The following is a 20,989-nucleotide window of genomic DNA, read 5'->3' as shown; positions in this document are numbered from 1 at the left end:
GACAAACATGTTTATGGCTTTATCTTATAAAACTCAATATCTCCGTGCTGGGCAAACAGGTTTTGCAGCCGTTTGAGCTAAGATTTTAAAATTATTCACATAATGAAAACCTATACTTTGTTTCAGGCGAGTTTCCCATTCAAATGCATGTAACAGTGAGAAACGCATTGTCTTGGCGAAAGAAAGCGTTTTTGAACAACTTCATATAAATCGCTGTAACTTTTGATAGAAGACTCAGACAAACATGTTTATGGCTTTATCTTATAGAACTCAATATCTCCGTGCTGGGCAAACAGGTTTTGCAGCCGTTTGAGCTAAGATTTTAAAATTATTCACATAATGAAAACCTATACTTTGTTTCAGGCGAGTTTCCCATTCAAATGCATGTAACCGTGAGAAACACATTGTCTTGGCGAAAGAAAGCGTTTGTGAACAACTTCATATAAATCGCTGTAACTTTTGATAGAGGTCTCAGACAAACATGTTTATGGCTTTATCTTATAAAACTCAATATCTCCGTGCTGGGCAAACAGGTTTTGCAGCCGTTTGAGCTAAGATTTTAAAATTATTCACATAATGAAAACCTATACTTTGTTTCAGGCGAGTTTCCCATTCAAATGCATGTAACAGTGAGAAACGCATTGTCTTGGCGAAAGAAAGCGTTTTTGAACAACTTCATATAAATCGCTGTAACTTTTGATAGAAGACTCAGACAAACATGTTTATGGCTTTATCTTATAAAACTCAATATCTCCGTGCTGGGCAAACAGGTTTTGCAGCCGTTTGAGCTAAGATTTTAAAATTATTCACATAATGAAAACCTATACTTTGTTTCAGGCGAGTTTCCCATTCAAATGCATGTAACAGTGAGAAACGCATTGTCTTGGCGAAAGAAAGCGTTTTTGAACAACTTCATATAAATCGCTGTAACTTTTGATAGAAGACTCAGACAAACATGTTTATGGCTTTATCTTATAAAACTCAATATCCCCGTGCTGGGCAAACAGGTTTTGCAGCCGTTTGAGCTAAGATTTTAAAATTATTCACATAATGAAAACCTATACTTTGTTTCAGGCGAGTTTCCCATTCAAATGCATGTAACAGTGAGAAACGCATTGTATTGGCGAAAGAAAGCGTTTTTGAACAACTTCATATAAATCGCTGTAACTTTTGATAGAGGTCTCAGACAAACATGTTTATGGCTTTATCTTATAAAACTCAATATCTCCGTGCTGGGCAAACAGGTTTTGCAGCCGTTTGAGCTAAGATTTTAAAATTATTCACATAATGAAAACCTATACTTTGTCTGGGGCGAGTTTCCCATTCAAATGCATGTAACCGTGAGAAACACATTGTCTTGGCGAAAGAAAGCGTTTGTTAACAACTTCATATAAATCGCTGTAACTTTTGATAGAGGTCTCAGACAAACATGTTTATGGCTTTATCTTATAAAACTCAATATCTCCGTGCTGGGCAAACAGGTTTTACAGCCGTTTGAGCTAAGATTTTAAAATTATTCACATAATGAAAACCTATACTTTTTTTCAGGCGAGTTTCCCATTCAAATGCATGTAACAGTGAGAAACACACTGTCTTGGCGAAAGAAAGCGTTTTTGAACAACTTCATATAAATCGCTGTAACTTTTGATAGAGGTCTCAGACAAACATGTTTATGGCTTTATCTTATAAAACTCAATATCTCCGTGCTGGGCAAACAGGTTTTGCAGCCGTTTGAGCTAAGATTTTAAAATTATTCACATAATGAAAACCTATACTTTGTTTCAGGCGAGTTTCCCATTCAAATGCATGTAACAGTGAGAAACGCATTGTATTGGCGAAAGAAAGCGTTTTTGAACAACTTCATATAAATCGCTGTAACTTTTGATAGAGGTCTCAGACAAACATGTTTATGGCTTTATCTTATAAAACTCAATATCTCCGTGCTGGGCAAACAGGTTTTGCAGCCGTTTGAGCTAAGATTTTAAAATTATTCACATAATGAAAACCTATACTTTGTCTGGGGCGAGTTTCCCATTCAAATGCATGTAACCGTGAGAAACACATTGTCTTGGCGAAAGAAAGCGTTTGTTAACAACTTCATAAAAATCGCTGTAACTTTTGATAGAGGTCTCAGACAAACATGTTTATGGCTTTATCTTATAAAACTCAATATCTCCGTGCTGGGCAAACAGGTTTTGCAGCAGTTTGAGCTAAGATTTTAAAATTATTCACATAATGAAAACCTATACTTTGTCTCGGGCGAGTTTCCCATTCAAATGCATGTAACAGTGAGAAACGCATTGTCTTGGCGAAAGAAAGCGTTTTTGAACAACTTCATAAAAATCGCTGTAACTTTTGATAGAAGACTCAGACAAACATGTTTATGGCTTTATCTTATAAAACTCAATATCTCCGTGCTGGGCAAACAGGTTTTGCAGCCGTTTGAGCTAAGATTTTAAAATTATTCACATAATGAAAACCTATACTTTGTCTCGGGCGAGTTTCCCATTCAAATGCATGTAACAGTGAGAAACGCATTGTCTTGGCGAAAGAAAGCGTTTTTGAACAACTTCATATAAATCGCTGTAACTTTTGATAGAAGACTCAGACAAACATGTTTATGGCTTTATCTTATAAAACTCAATATCTCCGTGCTGGGCAAACAGGTTTTGCAGCCGTTTGAGCTAAGATTTTAAAATTATTCACATAATGAAAACCTATACTTTGTTTCAGGCGAGTTTCCCATTCAAATGCATGTAACCGTGAGAAACGCATTGTCTTGGCGAAAGAAAGCGTTTGTTAACAACTTCATATAAATCGCTGTAACTTTTGATAGAGGTCTCAGACAAACATGTTTATGGCTTTATCTTATAAAACTCAATATCTCCGTGCTGGGCAAACAGGTTTTGCAGCCGTTTGAGCTAAGATTTTAAAATTATTCACATAATGAAAACCTATACTTTGTTTCAGGCGAGTTTCCCATTCAAATGCATGTAACCGTGAGAAACACATTGTCTTGGCGAAAGAAAGCGTTTGTGAACAACTTCATATAAATCGCTGTAACTTTTGATAGAAGACTCAGACAAACATGTTTATGGCTTTATCTTATAGAACTCAATATCTCCGTGCTGGGCAAACAGGTTTTGCAGCCGTTTGAGCTAAGATTTTAAAATTATTCACATAATGAAAACCTATACTTTGTTTCAGGCGAGTTTCCCATTCAAATGCATGTAACCGTGAGAAACACATTGTCTTGGCGAAAGAAAGCGTTTGTGAACAACTTCATATAAATCGCTGTAACTTTTGATAGAGGTCTCAGACAAACATGTTTATGGCTTTATCTTATAAAACTCAATATCTCCGTGCTGGGCAAACAGGTTTTGCAGCCGTTTGAGCTAAGATTTTAAAATTATTCACATAATGAAAACCTATACTTTGTTTCAGGCGAGTTTCCCATTCAAATGCATGTAACAGTGAGAAACGCATTGTCTTGGCGAAAGAAAGCGTTTTTGAACAACTTCATATAAATCGCTGTAACTTTTGATAGAAGACTCAGACAAACATGTTTATGGCTTTATCTTATAAAACTCAATATCTCCGTGCTGGGCAAACAGGTTTTGCAGCCGTTTGAGCTAAGATTTTAAAATTATTCACATAATGAAAACCTATACTTTGTTTCAGGCGAGTTTCCCATTCAAATGCATGTAACAGTGAGAAACGCATTGTCTTGGCGAAAGAAAGCGTTTTTGAACAACTTCATATAAATCGCTGTAACTTTTGATAGAAGACTCAGACAAACATGTTTATGGCTTTATCTTATAAAACTCAATATCCCCGTGCTGGGCAAACAGGTTTTGCAGCCGTTTGAGCTAAGATTTTAAAATTATTCACATAATGAAAACCTATACTTTGTTTCAGGCGAGTTTCCCATTCAAATGCATGTAACAGTGAGAAACGCATTGTATTGGCGAAAGAAAGCGTTTTTGAACAACTTCATATAAATCGCTGTAACTTTTGATAGAGGTCTCAGACAAACATGTTTATGGCTTTATCTTATAAAACTCAATATCTCCGTGCTGGGCAAACAGGTTTTGCAGCCGTTTGAGCTAAGATTTTAAAATTATTCACATAATGAAAACCTATACTTTGTCTGGGGCGAGTTTCCCATTCAAATGCATGTAACCGTGAGAAACACATTGTCTTGGCGAAAGAAAGCGTTTGTTAACAACTTCATATAAATCGCTGTAACTTTTGATAGAGGTCTCAGACAAACATGTTTATGGCTTTATCTTATAAAACTCAATATCTCCGTGCTGGGCAAACAGGTTTTACAGCCGTTTGAGCTAAGATTTTAAAATTATTCACATAATGAAAACCTATACTTTTTTTCAGGCGAGTTTCCCATTCAAATGCATGTAACAGTGAGAAACACACTGTCTTGGCGAAAGAAAGCGTTTTTGAACAACTTCATATAAATCGCTGTAACTTTTGATAGAGGTCTCAGACAAACATGTTTATGGCTTTATCTTATAAAACTCAATATCTCCGTGCTGGGCAAACAGGTTTTGCAGCCGTTTGAGCTAAGATTTTAAAATTATTCACATAATGAAAACCTATACTTTGTTTCAGGCGAGTTTCCCATTCAAATGCATGTAACAGTGAGAAACGCATTGTATTGGCGAAAGAAAGCGTTTTTGAACAACTTCATATAAATCGCTGTAACTTTTGATAGAGGTCTCAGACAAACATGTTTATGGCTTTATCTTATAAAACTCAATATCTCCGTGCTGGGCAAACAGGTTTTGCAGCCGTTTGAGCTAAGATTTTAAAATTATTCACATAATGAAAACCTATACTTTGTCTGGGGCGAGTTTCCCATTCAAATGCATGTAACCGTGAGAAACACATTGTCTTGGCGAAAGAAAGCGTTTGTTAACAACTTCATATAAATCGCTGTAACTTTTGATAGAGGTCTCAGACAAACATGTTTATGGCTTTATCTTATAAAACTCAATATCTCCGTGCTGGGCAAACAGGTTTTACAGCCGTTTGAGCTAAGATTTTAAAATTATTCACATAATGAAAACCTATACTTTTTTTCAGGCGAGTTTCCCATTCAAATGCATGTAACAGTGAGAAACACACTGTCTTGGCGAAAGAAAGCGTTTTTGAACAACTTCATATAAATCGCTGTAACTTTTGATAGAGGTCTCAGACAAACATGTTTATGGCTTTATCTTATAAAACTCAATATCTCCGTGCTGGGCAAACAGGTTTTGCAGCCGTTTGAGCTAAGATTTTAAAATTATTCACATAATGAAAACCTATACTTTGTTTCAGGCGAGTTTCCCATTCAAATGCATGTAACCGTGAGAAACACATTGTCTTGGCGAAAGAAAGCGTTTGTGAACAACTTCATATAAATCGCTGTAACTTTTGATAGAGGTCTCAGACAAACATGTTTATGGCTTTATCTTATAAAACTCAATATCTCCGTGCTGGGCAAACAGGTTTTGCAGCCGTTTGAGCTAAGATTTTAAAATTATTCACATAATGAAAACCTATACTTTGTTTCAGGCGAGTTTCCCATTCAAATGCATGTAACCGTGAGAAACACATTGTCTTGGCGAAAGAAAGCGTTTGTGAACAACTTCATATAAATCGCTGTAACTTTTGATAGAGGTCTCAGACAAACATGTTTATGGCTTTATCTTATAAAACTCAATATCTCCGTGCTGGGCAAACAGGTTTTGCAGCCGTTTGAGCTAAGATTTTAAAATTATTCACATAATGAAAACCTATACTTTGTTTCAGGCGAGTTTCCCATTCAAATGCATGTAACCGTGAGAAACACATTGTCTTGGCGAAAGAAAGCGTTTGTGAACAACTTCATATAAATCGCTGTAACTTTTGATAGAAGACTCAGACAAACATGTTTATGGCTTTATCTTATAGAACTCAATATCTCCGTGCTGGGCAAACAGGTTTTGCAGCCGTTTGAGCTAAGATTTTAAAATTATTCACATAATGAAAACCTATACTTTTTTTCAGGCGAGTTTCCCATTCAAATGCATGTAACAGTGAGAAACACACTGTCTTGGCGAAAGAAAGCGTTTTTGAACAACTTCATATAAATCGCTGTAACTTTTGATAGAGGTCTCAGACAAACATGTTTATGGCTTTATCTTATAAAACTCAATATCTCCGTGCTGGGCAAACAGGTTTTGCAGCCGTTTGAGCTAAGATTTTAAAATTATTCACATAATGAAAACCTATACTTTGTTTCAGGCGAGTTTCCCATTCAAATGCATGTAACCGTGAGAAACACATTGTCTTGGCGAAAGAAAGCGTTTGTGAACAACTTCATATAAATCGCTGTAACTTTTGATAGAAGACTCAGACAAACATGTTTATGGCTTTATCTTATAGAACTCAATATCTCCGTGCTGGGCAAACAGGTTTTGCAGCCGTTTGAGCTAAGATTTTAAAATTATTCACATAATGAAAACCTATACTTTGTTTCAGGCGAGTTTCCCATTCAAATGCATGTAACCGTGAGAAACACATTGTCTTGGCGAAAGAAAGCGTTTGTGAACAACTTCATATAAATCGCTGTAACTTTTGATAGAAGACTCAGACAAACATGTTTATGGCTTTATCTTATAGAACTCAATATCTCCGTGCTGGGCAAACAGGTTTTGCAGCCGTTTGAGCTAAGATTTTAAAATTATTCACATAATGAAAACCTATACTTTGTTTCAGGCGAGTTTCCCATTCAAATGCATGTAACCGTGAGAAACACATTGTCTTGGCGAAAGAAAGCGTTTGTGAACAACTTCATATAAATCGCTGTAACTTTTGATAGAGGTCTCAGACAAACATGTTTATGGCTTTATCTTATAAAACTCAATATCTCCGTGCTGGGCAAACAGGTTTTGCAGCCGTTTGAGCTAAGATTTTAAAATTATTCACATAATGAAAACCTATACTTTGTTTCAGGCGAGTTTCCCATTCAAATGCATGTAACAGTGAGAAACGCATTGTCTTGGCGAAAGAAAGCGTTTTTGAACAACTTCATATAAATCGCTGTAACTTTTGATAGAAGACTCAGACAAACATGTTTATGGCTTTATCTTATAAAACTCAATATCTCCGTGCTGGGCAAACAGGTTTTGCAGCCGTTTGAGCTAAGATTTTAAAATTATTCACATAATGAAAACCTATACTTTGTTTCAGGCGAGTTTCCCATTCAAATGCATGTAACAGTGAGAAACGCATTGTCTTGGCGAAAGAAAGCGTTTTTGAACAACTTCATATAAATCGCTGTAACTTTTGATAGAAGACTCAGACAAACATGTTTATGGCTTTATCTTATAAAACTCAATATCTCCGTGCTGGGCAAACAGGTTTTGCAGCCGTTTGAGCTAAGATTTTAAAATTATTCACATAATGAAAACCTATACTTTGTTTCAGGCGAGTTTCCCATTCAAATGCATGTAACAGTGAGAAACGCATTGTCTTGGCGAAAGAAAGCGTTTTTGAACAACTTCATATAAATCGCTGTAACTTTTGATAGAAGACTCAGACAAACATGTTTATGGCTTTATCTTATAAAACTCAATATCTCCGTGCTGGGCAAACAGGTTTTGCAGCCGTTTGAGCTAAGATTTTAAAATTATTCACATAATGAAAACCTATACTTTTTTTCAGGCGAGTTTCCCATTCAAATGCATGTAACCGTGAGAAACGCATTGTATTGGCGAAAGAAAGCGTTTTTGAACAACTTCATATAAATCGCTGTAACTTTTGATAGAGGTCTCAGACAAACATGTTTATGGCTTTATCTTATAAAACTCAATATCTCCGTGCTGGGCAAACAGGTTTTGCAGCCGTTTGAGCTAAGATTTTAAAATTATTCACATAATGAAAACCTATACTTTGTCTCGGGCGAGTTTCCCATTCAAATGCATGTAACAGTGAGAAACGCATTGTCTTGGCGAAAGAAAGCGTTTTTGAACAACTTCATATAAATCGCTGTAACTTTTGATAGAAGACTCAGACAAACATGTTTATGGCTTTATCTTATAAAACTCAATATCTCCGTGCTGGGCAAACAGGTTTTGCAGCCGTTTGAGCTAAGATTTTAAAATTATTCACATAATGAAAACCTATACTTTGTTTCAGGCGAGTTTCCCATTCAAATGCATGTAACCGTGAGAAACGCATTGTCTTGGCGAAAGAAAGCGTTTGTTAACAACTTCATATAAATCGCTGTAACTTTTGATAGAGGTCTCAGACAAACATGTTTATGGCTTTATCTTATAAAACTCAATATCTCCGTGCTGGGCAAACAGGTTTTGCAGCCGTTTGAGCTAAGATTTTAAAATTATTCACATAATGAAAACCTATACTTTGTTTCAGGCGAGTTTCCCATTCAAATGCATGTAACCGTGAGAAACACATTGTCTTGGCGAAAGAAAGCGTTTGTGAACAACTTCATATAAATCGCTGTAACTTTTGATAGAAGACTCAGACAAACATGTTTATGGCTTTATCTTATAGAACTCAATATCTCCGTGCTGGGCAAACAGGTTTTGCAGCCGTTTGAGCTAAGATTTTAAAATTATTCACATAATGAAAACCTATACTTTGTTTCAGGCGAGTTTCCCATTCAAATGCATGTAACCGTGAGAAACACATTGTCTTGGCGAAAGAAAGCGTTTGTGAACAACTTCATATAAATCGCTGTAACTTTTGATAGAGGTCTCAGACAAACATGTTTATGGCTTTATCTTATAAAACTCAATATCTCCGTGCTGGGCAAACAGGTTTTGCAGCCGTTTGAGCTAAGATTTTAAAATTATTCACATAATGAAAACCTATACTTTGTTTCAGGCGAGTTTCCCATTCAAATGCATGTAACAGTGAGAAACGCATTGTCTTGGCGAAAGAAAGCGTTTTTGAACAACTTCATATAAATCGCTGTAACTTTTGATAGAAGACTCAGACAAACATGTTTATGGCTTTATCTTATAAAACTCAATATCTCCGTGCTGGGCAAACAGGTTTTGCAGCCGTTTGAGCTAAGATTTTAAAATTATTCACATAATGAAAACCTATACTTTGTTTCAGGCGAGTTTCCCATTCAAATGCATGTAACAGTGAGAAACGCATTGTCTTGGCGAAAGAAAGCGTTTTTGAACAACTTCATATAAATCGCTGTAACTTTTGATAGAAGACTCAGACAAACATGTTTATGGCTTTATCTTATAAAACTCAATATCCCCGTGCTGGGCAAACAGGTTTTGCAGCCGTTTGAGCTAAGATTTTAAAATTATTCACATAATGAAAACCTATACTTTGTTTCAGGCGAGTTTCCCATTCAAATGCATGTAACAGTGAGAAACGCATTGTATTGGCGAAAGAAAGCGTTTTTGAACAACTTCATATAAATCGCTGTAACTTTTGATAGAGGTCTCAGACAAACATGTTTATGGCTTTATCTTATAAAACTCAATATCTCCGTGCTGGGCAAACAGGTTTTGCAGCCGTTTGAGCTAAGATTTTAAAATTATTCACATAATGAAAACCTATACTTTGTCTGGGGCGAGTTTCCCATTCAAATGCATGTAACCGTGAGAAACACATTGTCTTGGCGAAAGAAAGCGTTTGTTAACAACTTCATATAAATCGCTGTAACTTTTGATAGAGGTCTCAGACAAACATGTTTATGGCTTTATCTTATAAAACTCAATATCTCCGTGCTGGGCAAACAGGTTTTGCAGCCGTTTGAGCTAAGATTTTAAAATTATTCACATAATGAAAACCTATACTTTGTTTCAGGCGAGTTTCCCATTCAAATGCATGTAACAGTGAGAAACGCATTGTATTGGCGAAAGAAAGCGTTTTTGAACAACTTCATATAAATCGCTGTAACTTTTGATAGAGGTCTCAGACAAACATGTTTATGGCTTTATCTTATAAAACTCAATATCTCCGTGCTGGGCAAACAGGTTTTGCAGCCGTTTGAGCTAAGATTTTAAAATTATTCACATAATGAAAACCTATACTTTGTCTGGGGCGAGTTTCCCATTCAAATGCATGTAACCGTGAGAAACACATTGTCTTGGCGAAAGAAAGCGTTTGTTAACAACTTCATATAAATCGCTGTAACTTTTGATAGAGGTCTCAGACAAACATGTTTATGGCTTTATCTTATAAAACTCAATATCTCCGTGCTGGGCAAACAGGTTTTACAGCCGTTTGAGCTAAGATTTTAAAATTATTCACATAATGAAAACCTATACTTTTTTTCAGGCGAGTTTCCCATTCAAATGCATGTAACAGTGAGAAACACACTGTCTTGGCGAAAGAAAGCGTTTTTGAACAACTTCATATAAATCGCTGTAACTTTTGATAGAGGTCTCAGACAAACATGTTTATGGCTTTATCTTATAAAACTCAATATCTCCGTGCTGGGCAAACAGGTTTTGCAGCCGTTTGAGCTAAGATTTTAAAATTATTCACATAATGAAAACCTATACTTTGTTTCAGGCGAGTTTCCCATTCAAATGCATGTAACCGTGAGAAACACATTGTCTTGGCGAAAGAAAGCGTTTGTGAACAACTTCATATAAATCGCTGTAACTTTTGATAGAGGTCTCAGACAAACATGTTTATGGCTTTATCTTATAAAACTCAATATCTCCGTGCTGGGCAAACAGGTTTTGCAGCCGTTTGAGCTAAGATTTTAAAATTATTCACATAATGAAAACCTATACTTTGTTTCAGGCGAGTTTCCCATTCAAATGCATGTAACCGTGAGAAACACATTGTCTTGGCGAAAGAAAGCGTTTGTGAACAACTTCATATAAATCGCTGTAACTTTTGATAGAGGTCTCAGACAAACATGTTTATGGCTTTATCTTATAAAACTCAATATCTCCGTGCTGGGCAAACAGGTTTTGCAGCCGTTTGAGCTAAGATTTTAAAATTATTCACATAATGAAAACCTATACTTTGTTTCAGGCGAGTTTCCCATTCAAATGCATGTAACCGTGAGAAACACATTGTCTTGGCGAAAGAAAGCGTTTGTGAACAACTTCATATAAATCGCTGTAACTTTTGATAGAAGACTCAGACAAACATGTTTATGGCTTTATCTTATAGAACTCAATATCTCCGTGCTGGGCAAACAGGTTTTGCAGCCGTTTGAGCTAAGATTTTAAAATTATTCACATAATGAAAACCTATACTTTTTTTCAGGCGAGTTTCCCATTCAAATGCATGTAACAGTGAGAAACACACTGTCTTGGCGAAAGAAAGCGTTTTTGAACAACTTCATATAAATCGCTGTAACTTTTGATAGAGGTCTCAGACAAACATGTTTATGGCTTTATCTTATAAAACTCAATATCTCCGTGCTGGGCAAACAGGTTTTACAGCCGTTTGAGCTAAGATTTTAAAATTATTCACATAATGAAAACCTATACTTTTTTTCAGGCGAGTTTCCCATTCAAATGCATGTAACAGTGAGAAACACACTGTCTTGGCGAAAGAAAGCGTTTTTGAACAACTTCATATAAATCGCTGTAACTTTTGATAGAGGTCTCAGACAAACATGTTTATGGCTTTATCTTATAAAACTCAATATCTCCGTGCTGGGCAAACAGGTTTTGCAGCCGTTTGAGCTAAGATTTTAAAATTATTCACATAATGAAAACCTATACTTTGTTTCAGGCGAGTTTCCCATTCAAATGCATGTAACCGTGAGAAACACATTGTCTTGGCGAAAGAAAGCGTTTGTGAACAACTTCATATAAATCGCTGTAACTTTTGATAGAGGTCTCAGACAAACATGTTTATGGCTTTATCTTATAAAACTCAATATCTCCGTGCTGGGCAAACAGGTTTTGCAGCCGTTTGAGCTAAGATTTTAAAATTATTCACATAATGAAAACCTATACTTTGTTTCAGGCGAGTTTCCCATTCAAATGCATGTAACCGTGAGAAACACATTGTCTTGGCGAAAGAAAGCGTTTGTGAACAACTTCATATAAATCGCTGTAACTTTTGATAGAAGACTCAGACAAACATGTTTATGGCTTTATCTTATAGAACTCAATATCTCCGTGCTGGGCAAACAGGTTTTGCAGCCGTTTGAGCTAAGATTTTAAAATTATTCACATAATGAAAACCTATACTTTGTTTCAGGCGAGTTTCCCATTCAAATGCATGTAACCGTGAGAAACACATTGTCTTGGCGAAAGAAAGCGTTTGTGAACAACTTCATATAAATCGCTGTAACTTTTGATAGAGGTCTCAGACAAACATGTTTATGGCTTTATCTTATAAAACTCAATATCTCCGTGCTGGGCAAACAGGTTTTGCAGCCGTTTGAGCTAAGATTTTAAAATTATTCACATAATGAAAACCTATACTTTGTTTCAGGCGAGTTTCCCATTCAAATGCATGTAACAGTGAGAAACGCATTGTCTTGGCGAAAGAAAGCGTTTTTGAACAACTTCATATAAATCGCTGTAACTTTTGATAGAAGACTCAGACAAACATGTTTATGGCTTTATCTTATAAAACTCAATATCTCCGTGCTGGGCAAACAGGTTTTGCAGCCGTTTGAGCTAAGATTTTAAAATTATTCACATAATGAAAACCTATACTTTGTTTCAGGCGAGTTTCCCATTCAAATGCATGTAACAGTGAGAAACGCATTGTCTTGGCGAAAGAAAGCGTTTTTGAACAACTTCATATAAATCGCTGTAACTTTTGATAGAAGACTCAGACAAACATGTTTATGGCTTTATCTTATAAAACTCAATATCTCCGTGCTGGGCAAACAGGTTTTGCAGCCGTTTGAGCTAAGATTTTAAAATTATTCACATAATGAAAACCTATACTTTGTTTCAGGCGAGTTTCCCATTCAAATGCATGTAACAGTGAGAAACGCATTGTCTTGGCGAAAGAAAGCGTTTTTGAACAACTTCATATAAATCGCTGTAACTTTTGATAGAAGACTCAGACAAACATGTTTATGGCTTTATCTTATAAAACTCAATATCTCCGTGCTGGGCAAACAGGTTTTGCAGCCGTTTGAGCTAAGATTTTAAAATTATTCACATAATGAAAACCTATACTTTTTTTCAGGCGAGTTTCCCATTCAAATGCATGTAACCGTGAGAAACGCATTGTATTGGCGAAAGAAAGCGTTTTTGAACAACTTCATATAAATCGCTGTAACTTTTGATAGAGGTCTCAGACAAACATGTTTATGGCTTTATCTTATAAAACTCAATATCTCCGTGCTGGGCAAACAGGTTTTGCAGCCGTTTGAGCTAAGATTTTAAAATTATTCACATAATGAAAACCTATACTTTGTCTGGGGCGAGTTTCCCATTCAAATGCATGTAACCGTGAGAAACACATTGTCTTGGCGAAAGAAAGCGTTTGTTAACAACTTCATATAAATCGCTGTAACTTTTGATAGAAGACTCAGACAAACATGTTTATGGCTTTATCTTATAGAACTCAATATCTCCGTGCTGGGCAAACAGGTTTTGCAGCCGTTTGAGCTAAGATTTTAAAATTATTCACATAATGAAAACCTATACTTTGTTTCGGGCGAGTTTCCCATTCAAATGCATGTAACCGTGAGAAACACATTGTATTGGCGAAAGAAAGCGTTTGTGAACAACTTCATAAAAATCGCTGTAACTTTTGATAGAGGTCTCAGACAAACATGTTTATGGCTTTATCTTATAAAACTCAATATCTCCGTGCTGGGCAAACAGGTTTTGCAGCAGTTTGAGCTAAGATTTTAAAATTATTCACATAATGAAAACCTATACTTTGTCTCGGGCGAGTTTCCCATTCAAATGCATGTAACAGTGAGAACCGCATTGTCTTGGCGAAAGAAAGCGTTTTTGAACAACTTCATAAAAATCGCTGTAACTTTTGATAGAAGACTCAGACAAACATGTTTATGGCTTTATCTTATAAAACTCAATATCTCCGTGCTGGGCAAACAGGTTTTGCAGCCGTTTGAGCTAAGATTTTAAAATTATTCACATAATGAAAACCTATACTTTGTCTCGGGCGAGTTTCCCATTCAAATGCATGTAACAGTGAGAAACGCATTGTCTTGGCGAAAGAAAGCGTTTTTGAACAACTTCATATAAATCGCTGTAACTTTTGATAGAAGACTCAGACAAACATGTTTATGGCTTTATCTTATAGAACTCAATATCTCCGTGCTGGGCAAACAGGTTTTGCAGCCGTTTGAGCTAAGATTTTAAAATTATTCACATAATGAAAACCTATACTTTGTTTCAGGCGAGTTTCCCATTCAAATGCATGTAACCGTGAGAAACGCATTGTCTTGGCGAAAGAAAGCGTTTGTTAACAACTTCATATAAATCGCTGTAACTTTTGATAGAGGTCTCAGACAAACATGTTTATGGCTTTATCTTATAAAACTCAATATCTCCGTGCTGGGCAAACAGGTTTTGCAGCCGTTTGAGCTAAGATTTTAAAATTATTCACATAATGAAAACCTATACTTTGTTTCAGGCGAGTTTCCCATTCAAATGCATGTAACCGTGAGAAACACATTGTCTTGGCGAAAGAAAGCGTTTGTGAACAACTTCATATAAATCGCTGTAACTTTTGATAGAGGTCTCAGACAAACATGTTTATGGCTTTATCTTATAAAACTCAATATCTCCGTGCTGGGCAAACAGGTTTTGCAGCCGTTTGAGCTAAGATTTTAAAATTATTCACATAATGAAAACCTATACTTTGTTTCAGGCGAGTTTCCCATTCAAATGCATGTAACCGTGAGAAACACATTGTCTTGGCGAAAGAAAGCGTTTGTGAACAACTTCATATAAATCGCTGTAACTTTTGATAGAAGACTCAGACAAACATGTTTATGGCTTTATCTTATAGAACTCAATATCTCCGTGCTGGGCAAACAGGTTTTGCAGCCGTTTGAGCTAAGATTTTAAAATTATTCACATAATGAAAACCTATACTTTGTCTGGGGCGAGTTTCCCATTCAAATGCATGTAACCGTGAGAAACACATTGTCTTGGCGAAAGAAAGCGTTTGTGAACAACTTCATATAAATCGCTGTAACTTTTGATAGAGGTCTCAGACAAACATGTTTATGGCTTTATCTTATAAAACTCAATATCTCCGTGCTGGGCAAACAGGTTTTGCAGCCGTTTGAACTAAGATTTTAAAATTATTCACATAATGAAAACCTATACTTTGTTTCAGGCGAGTTTCCCATTCAAATGCATGTAACAGTGAGAAACGCATTGTCTTGGCGAAAGAAAGCGTTTTTGAACAACTTCATATAAATCGCTGTAACTTTTGATAGAAGACTCAGACAAACATGTTTATGGCTTTATCTTATAAAACTCAATATCCCCGTGCTGGGCAAACAGGTTTTGCAGCCGTTTGAGCTAAGATTTTAAAATTATTCACATAATGAAAACCTATACTTTGTCTGGGGCGAGTTTCCCATTCAAATGCATGTAACCGTGAGAAACACATTGTCTTGGCGAAAGAAAGCGTTTGTTAACAACTTCATATAAATCGCTGTAACTTTTGATAGAAGACTCAGACAAACATGTTTATGGCTTTATCTTATAAAACTCAATATCTCCGTGCTGGGCAAACAGGTTTTGCAGCCGTTTGAGCTAAGATTTTAAAATTATTCACATAATGAAAACCTATACTTTTTTCAGGCGAGTTTCCCATTCAAATGCATGTAACCGTGAGAAACGCATTGTATTGGCGAAAGAAAGCGTTTTTGAACAACTTCATATAAATCGCTGTAACTTTTGATAGAGGTCTCAGACAAACATGTTTATGGCTTTATCTTATAAAACTCAATATCTCCGTGCTGGGCAAACAGGTTTTGCAGCCGTTTGAGCTAAGATTTTAAAATTATTCACATAATGAAAACCTATACTTTGTTTCAGGCGAGTTTCCCATTCAAATGCATGTAACAGTGAGAAACGCATTGTCTTGGCGAAAGAAAGCGTTTTTGAACAACTTCATATAAATCGCTGTAACTTTTGATAGAAGACTCAGACAAACATGTTTATGGCTTTATCTTATAAAACTCAATATCTCCGTGCTGGGCAAACAGGTTTTGCAGCCGTTTGAGCTAAGATTTTAAAATTATTCACATAATGAAAACCTATACTTTTTTCAGGCGAGTTTCCCATTCAAATGCATGTAACCGTGAGAAACGCATTGTCTTGGCGAAAGAAAGCGTTTGTGAACAACTTCATATAAATCGCTGTAACTTTTGATAGAGGTCTCAGACAAACATGTTTATGGCTTTATCTTATAAAACTCAATATCTCCGTGCTGGGCAAACAGGTTTTGCAGCCGTTTGAGCTAAGATTTTAAAATTATTCACATAATGAAAACCTATACTTTGTTTCAGGCGAGTTTCCCATTCAAATGCATGTAACAGTGAGAAACGCATTGTCTTGGCGAAAGAAAGCGTTTTTGAACAACTTCATATAAATCGCTGTAACTTTTGATAGAAGACTCAGACAAACATGTTTATGGCTTTATCTTATAAAACTCAATATCTCCGTGCTGGGCAAACAGGTTTTGCAGCCGTTTGAACTAAGATTTTAAAATTATTCACATAATGAAAACCTATACTTTGTTTCAGGCGAGTTTCCCATTCAAATGCATGTAACAGTGAGAAACGCATTGTCTTGGCGAAAGAAAGCGTTTTTGAACAACTTCATATAAATCGCTGTAACTTTTGATAGAAGACTCAGACAAACATGTTTATGGCTTTATCTTATAAAACTCAATATCCCCGTGCTGGGCAAACAGGTTTTGCAGCCGTTTGAGCTAAGATTTTAAAATTATTCACATAATGAAAACCTATACTTTGTTTCAGGCGAGTTTCCCATTCAAATGCATGTAACCGTGAGAAACACATTGTCTTGGCGAAAGAAAGCGTTTGTGAACAACTTCATATAAATCGCTGTAACTTTTGATAGAAGACTCAGACAAACATGTTTATGGCTTTATCTTATAGAGCTCAATATCTCCGTGCTGGGCAAACAGGTTTTGCAGCCGTTTGAGCTAAGATTTTAAAATTATTCACATAATGAAAACCTATACTTTGTCTGGGGCGAGTTTCCCATTCAAATGCATGTAACCGTGAGAAACACATTGTCTTGGCGAAAGAAAGCGTTTGTTAACAACTTCATATAAATCGCTGTAACTTTTGATAGAAGACTCAGACAAACATGTTTATGGCTTTATCTTATAAAACTCAATATCTCCGTGCTGGGCAAACAGGTTTTGCAGCCGTTTGAGCTAAGATTTTAAAATTATTCACATAATGAAAACCTATACTTTTTTCAGGCGAGTTTCCCATTCAAATGCATGTAACCGTGAGAAACACATTGTCTTGGCGAAAGAAAGCGTTTGTGAACAACTTCATATAAATCGCTGTAACTTTTGATAGAAGACTCAGACAAACATGTTTATGGCTTTATCTTATAGAACTCAATATCTCCGTGCTGGGCAAACAGGTTTTGCAGCCGTTTGAGCTAAGATTTTAAAATTATTCACATAATGAAAACCTATACTTTGTTTCAGGCGAGTTTCCCATTCAAATGCATGTAACCGTGAGAAACACATTGTCTTGGCGAAAGAAAGCGTTTGTGAACAACTTCATATAAATCGCTGTAACTTTTGATAGAAGACTCAGACAAACATGTTTATGGCTTTATCTTATAGAACTCAATATCTCCGTGCTGGGCAAACAGGTTTTGCAGCCGTTTGAGCTAAGATTTTAAAATTATTCACATAATGAAAACCTATACTTTGTCTGGGGCGAGTTTCCCATTCAAATGCATGTAACCGTGAGAAACACATTGTCTTGGCGAAAGAAAGCGTTTGTGAACAACTTCATATAAATCGCTGTAACTTTTGATAGAGGTCTCAGACAAACATGTTTATGGCTTTATCTTATAAAACTCAATATCTCCGTGCTGGGCAAACAGGTTTTGCAGCCGTTTGAACTAAGATTTTAAAATTATTCACATAATGAAAACCTATACTTTGTTTCAGGCGAGTTTCCCATTCAAATGCATGTAACAGTGAGAAACGCATTGTCTTGGCGAAAGAAAGCGTTTTTGAACAACTTCATATAAATCGCTGTAACTTTTGATAGAAGACTCAGACAAACATGTTTATGGCTTTATCTTATAAAACTCAATATCCCCGTGCTGGGCAAACAGGTTTTGCAGCCGTTTGAGCTAAGATTTTAAAATTATTCACATAATGAAAACCTATACTTTGTTTCAGGCGAGTTTCCCATTCAAATGCATGTAACCGTGAGAAACACATTGTCTTGGCGAAAGAAAGCGTTTGTGAACAACTTCATATAAATCGCTGTAACTTTTGATAGAAGACTCAGACAAACATGTTTATGGCTTTATCTTATAGAGCTCAATATCTCCGTGCTGGGCAAACAGGTTTTGCAGCCGTTTGAGCTAAGATTTTAAAATTATTCACATAATGAAAACCTATACTTTGTCTGGGGCGAGTTTCCCATTCAAATGCATGTAACCGTGAGAAACACATTGTCTTGGCGAAAGAAAGCGTTTGTTAACAACTTCATATAAATCGCTGTAACTTTTGATAGAAGACTCAGACAAACATGTTTATGGCTTTATCTTATAAAACTCAATATCTCCGTGCTGGGCAAACAGGTTTTGCAGCCGTTTGAGCTAAGATTTTAAAATTATTCACATAATGAAAACCTATACTTTTTTCAGGCGAGTTTCCCATTCAAATGCATGTAACCGTGAGAAACGCATTGTATTGGCGAAAGAAAGCGTTTTTGAACAACTTCATATAAATCGCTGTAACTTTTGATAGAGGTCTCAGACAAACATGTTTATGGCTTTATCTTATAAAACTCAATATCTCCGTGCTGGGCAAACAGGTTTTGCAGCCGTTTGAGCTAAGATTTTAAAATTATTCACATAATGAAAACCTATACTTTGTTTCAGGCGAGTTTCCCATTCAAATGCATGTAACAGTGAGAAACGCATTGTCTTGGCGAAAGAAAGCGTTTTTGAACAACTTCATATAAATCGCTGTAACTTTTGATAGAAGACTCAGACAAACATGTTTATGGCTTTATCTTATAAAACTCAATATCTCCGTGCTGGGCAAACAGGTTTTGCAGCCGTTTGAGCTAAGATTTTAAAATTATTCACATAATGAAAACCTATACTTTTTTCAGGCGAGTTTCCCATTCAAATGCATGTAACCGTGAGAAACGCATTGTCTTGGCGAAAGAAAGCGTTTGTGAACAACTTCATATAAATCGCTGTAACTTTTGATAGAGGTCTCAGACAAACATGTTTATGGCTTTATCTTATAAAACTCAATATCTCCGTGCTGGGCAAACAGGTTTTGCAGCCGTTTGAGCTAAGATTTTAAAATTATTCACATAATGAAAACCTATACTTTGTTTCAGGCGAGTTTCCCATTCAAATGCATGTAACAGTGAGAAACGCATTGTCTTGGCGAAAGAAAGCGTTTTTGAACAACTTCATATAAATCGCTGTAACTTTTGATAGAAGACTCAGACAAACATGTTTATGGCTTTATCTTATAAAACTCAATATCTCCGTGCTGGGCAAACAGGTTTTGCAGCCGTTTGAACTAAGATTTTAAAATTATTCACATAATGAAAACCTATACTTTGTTTCAGGCGAGTTTCCCATTCAAATGCATGTAACAGTGAGAAACGCATTGTCTTGGCGAAAGAAAGCGTTTTTGAACAACTTCATATAAATCGCTGTAACTTTTGATAGAAGACTCAGACAAACATGTTTATGGCTTTATCTTATAAAACTCAATATCCCCGTGCTGGGCAAACAGGTTTTGCAGCCGTTTGAGCTAAGATTTTAAAATTATTCACATAATGAAAACCTATACTTTGTTTCAGGCGAGTTTCCCATTCAAATGCATGTAACCGTGAGAAACACATTGTCTTGGCGAAAGAAAGCGTTTGTGAACAACTTCATATAAATCGCTGTAACTTTTGATAGAAGACTCAGACAAACATGTTTATGGCTTTATCTTATAGAGCTCAATATCTCCGTGCTGGGCAAACAGGTTTTGCAGCCGTTTGAGCTAAGATTTTAAAATTATTCACATAATGAAAACCTATACTTTGTCTGGGGCGAGTTTCCCATTCAAATGCATGTAACCGTGAGAAACACATTGTCTTGGCGAAAGAAAGCGTTTGTTAACAACTTCATATAAATCGCTGTAACTTTTGATAGAAGACTCAGACAAACATGTTTATGGCTTTATCTTATAAAACTCAATATCTCCGTGCTGGGCAAACAGGTTTTGCAGCCGTTTGAGCTAAGATTTTAAAATTATTCACATAATGAAAACCTATACTTTTTTCAGGCGAGTTTCCCATTCAAATGCATGTAACCGTGAGAAACACATTGTCTTGGCGAAAGAAAGCGTTTGTGAACAACTTCATATAAATCGCTGTAACTTTTGATAGAAGACTCAGACAAACATGTTTATGGCTTTATCTTATAGAACTCAATATCTCCGTGCTGGGCAAACAGGTTTTGCAGCCGTTTGAGCTAAGATTTTAAAATTATTCACATAATGAAAACCTATACTTTGTTTCAGGCGAGTTTCCCATTCAAATGCATGTAACCGTGAGAAACACATTGTCTTGGCGAAAGAAAGCGTTTGTGAACAACTTCATATAAATCGCTGTAACTTTTGATAGAAGACTCAGACAAACATGTTTATGGCTTTATCTTATAAAACTCAATATCTCCGTGCTGGGCAAACAGGTTTTGCAGCCGTTTGAGCTAAGATTTTAAAATTATTCACATAATGAAAACCTATACTTTGTTTCAGGCGAGTTTCCCAT

The sequence above is a fragment of the Diplotaxodon limnothrissa genome, linkage group LG3 (genome assembly GCF_057381915.1).
Source record: "Diplotaxodon limnothrissa isolate DT_005_m linkage group LG3, D_limnothrissa_male_GT1.1, whole genome shotgun sequence".
Classification (NCBI taxonomy): domain Eukaryota; kingdom Metazoa; phylum Chordata; class Actinopteri; order Cichliformes; family Cichlidae; genus Diplotaxodon; species Diplotaxodon limnothrissa.
Note: the sequence above shows the minus strand (reverse complement) of the source record.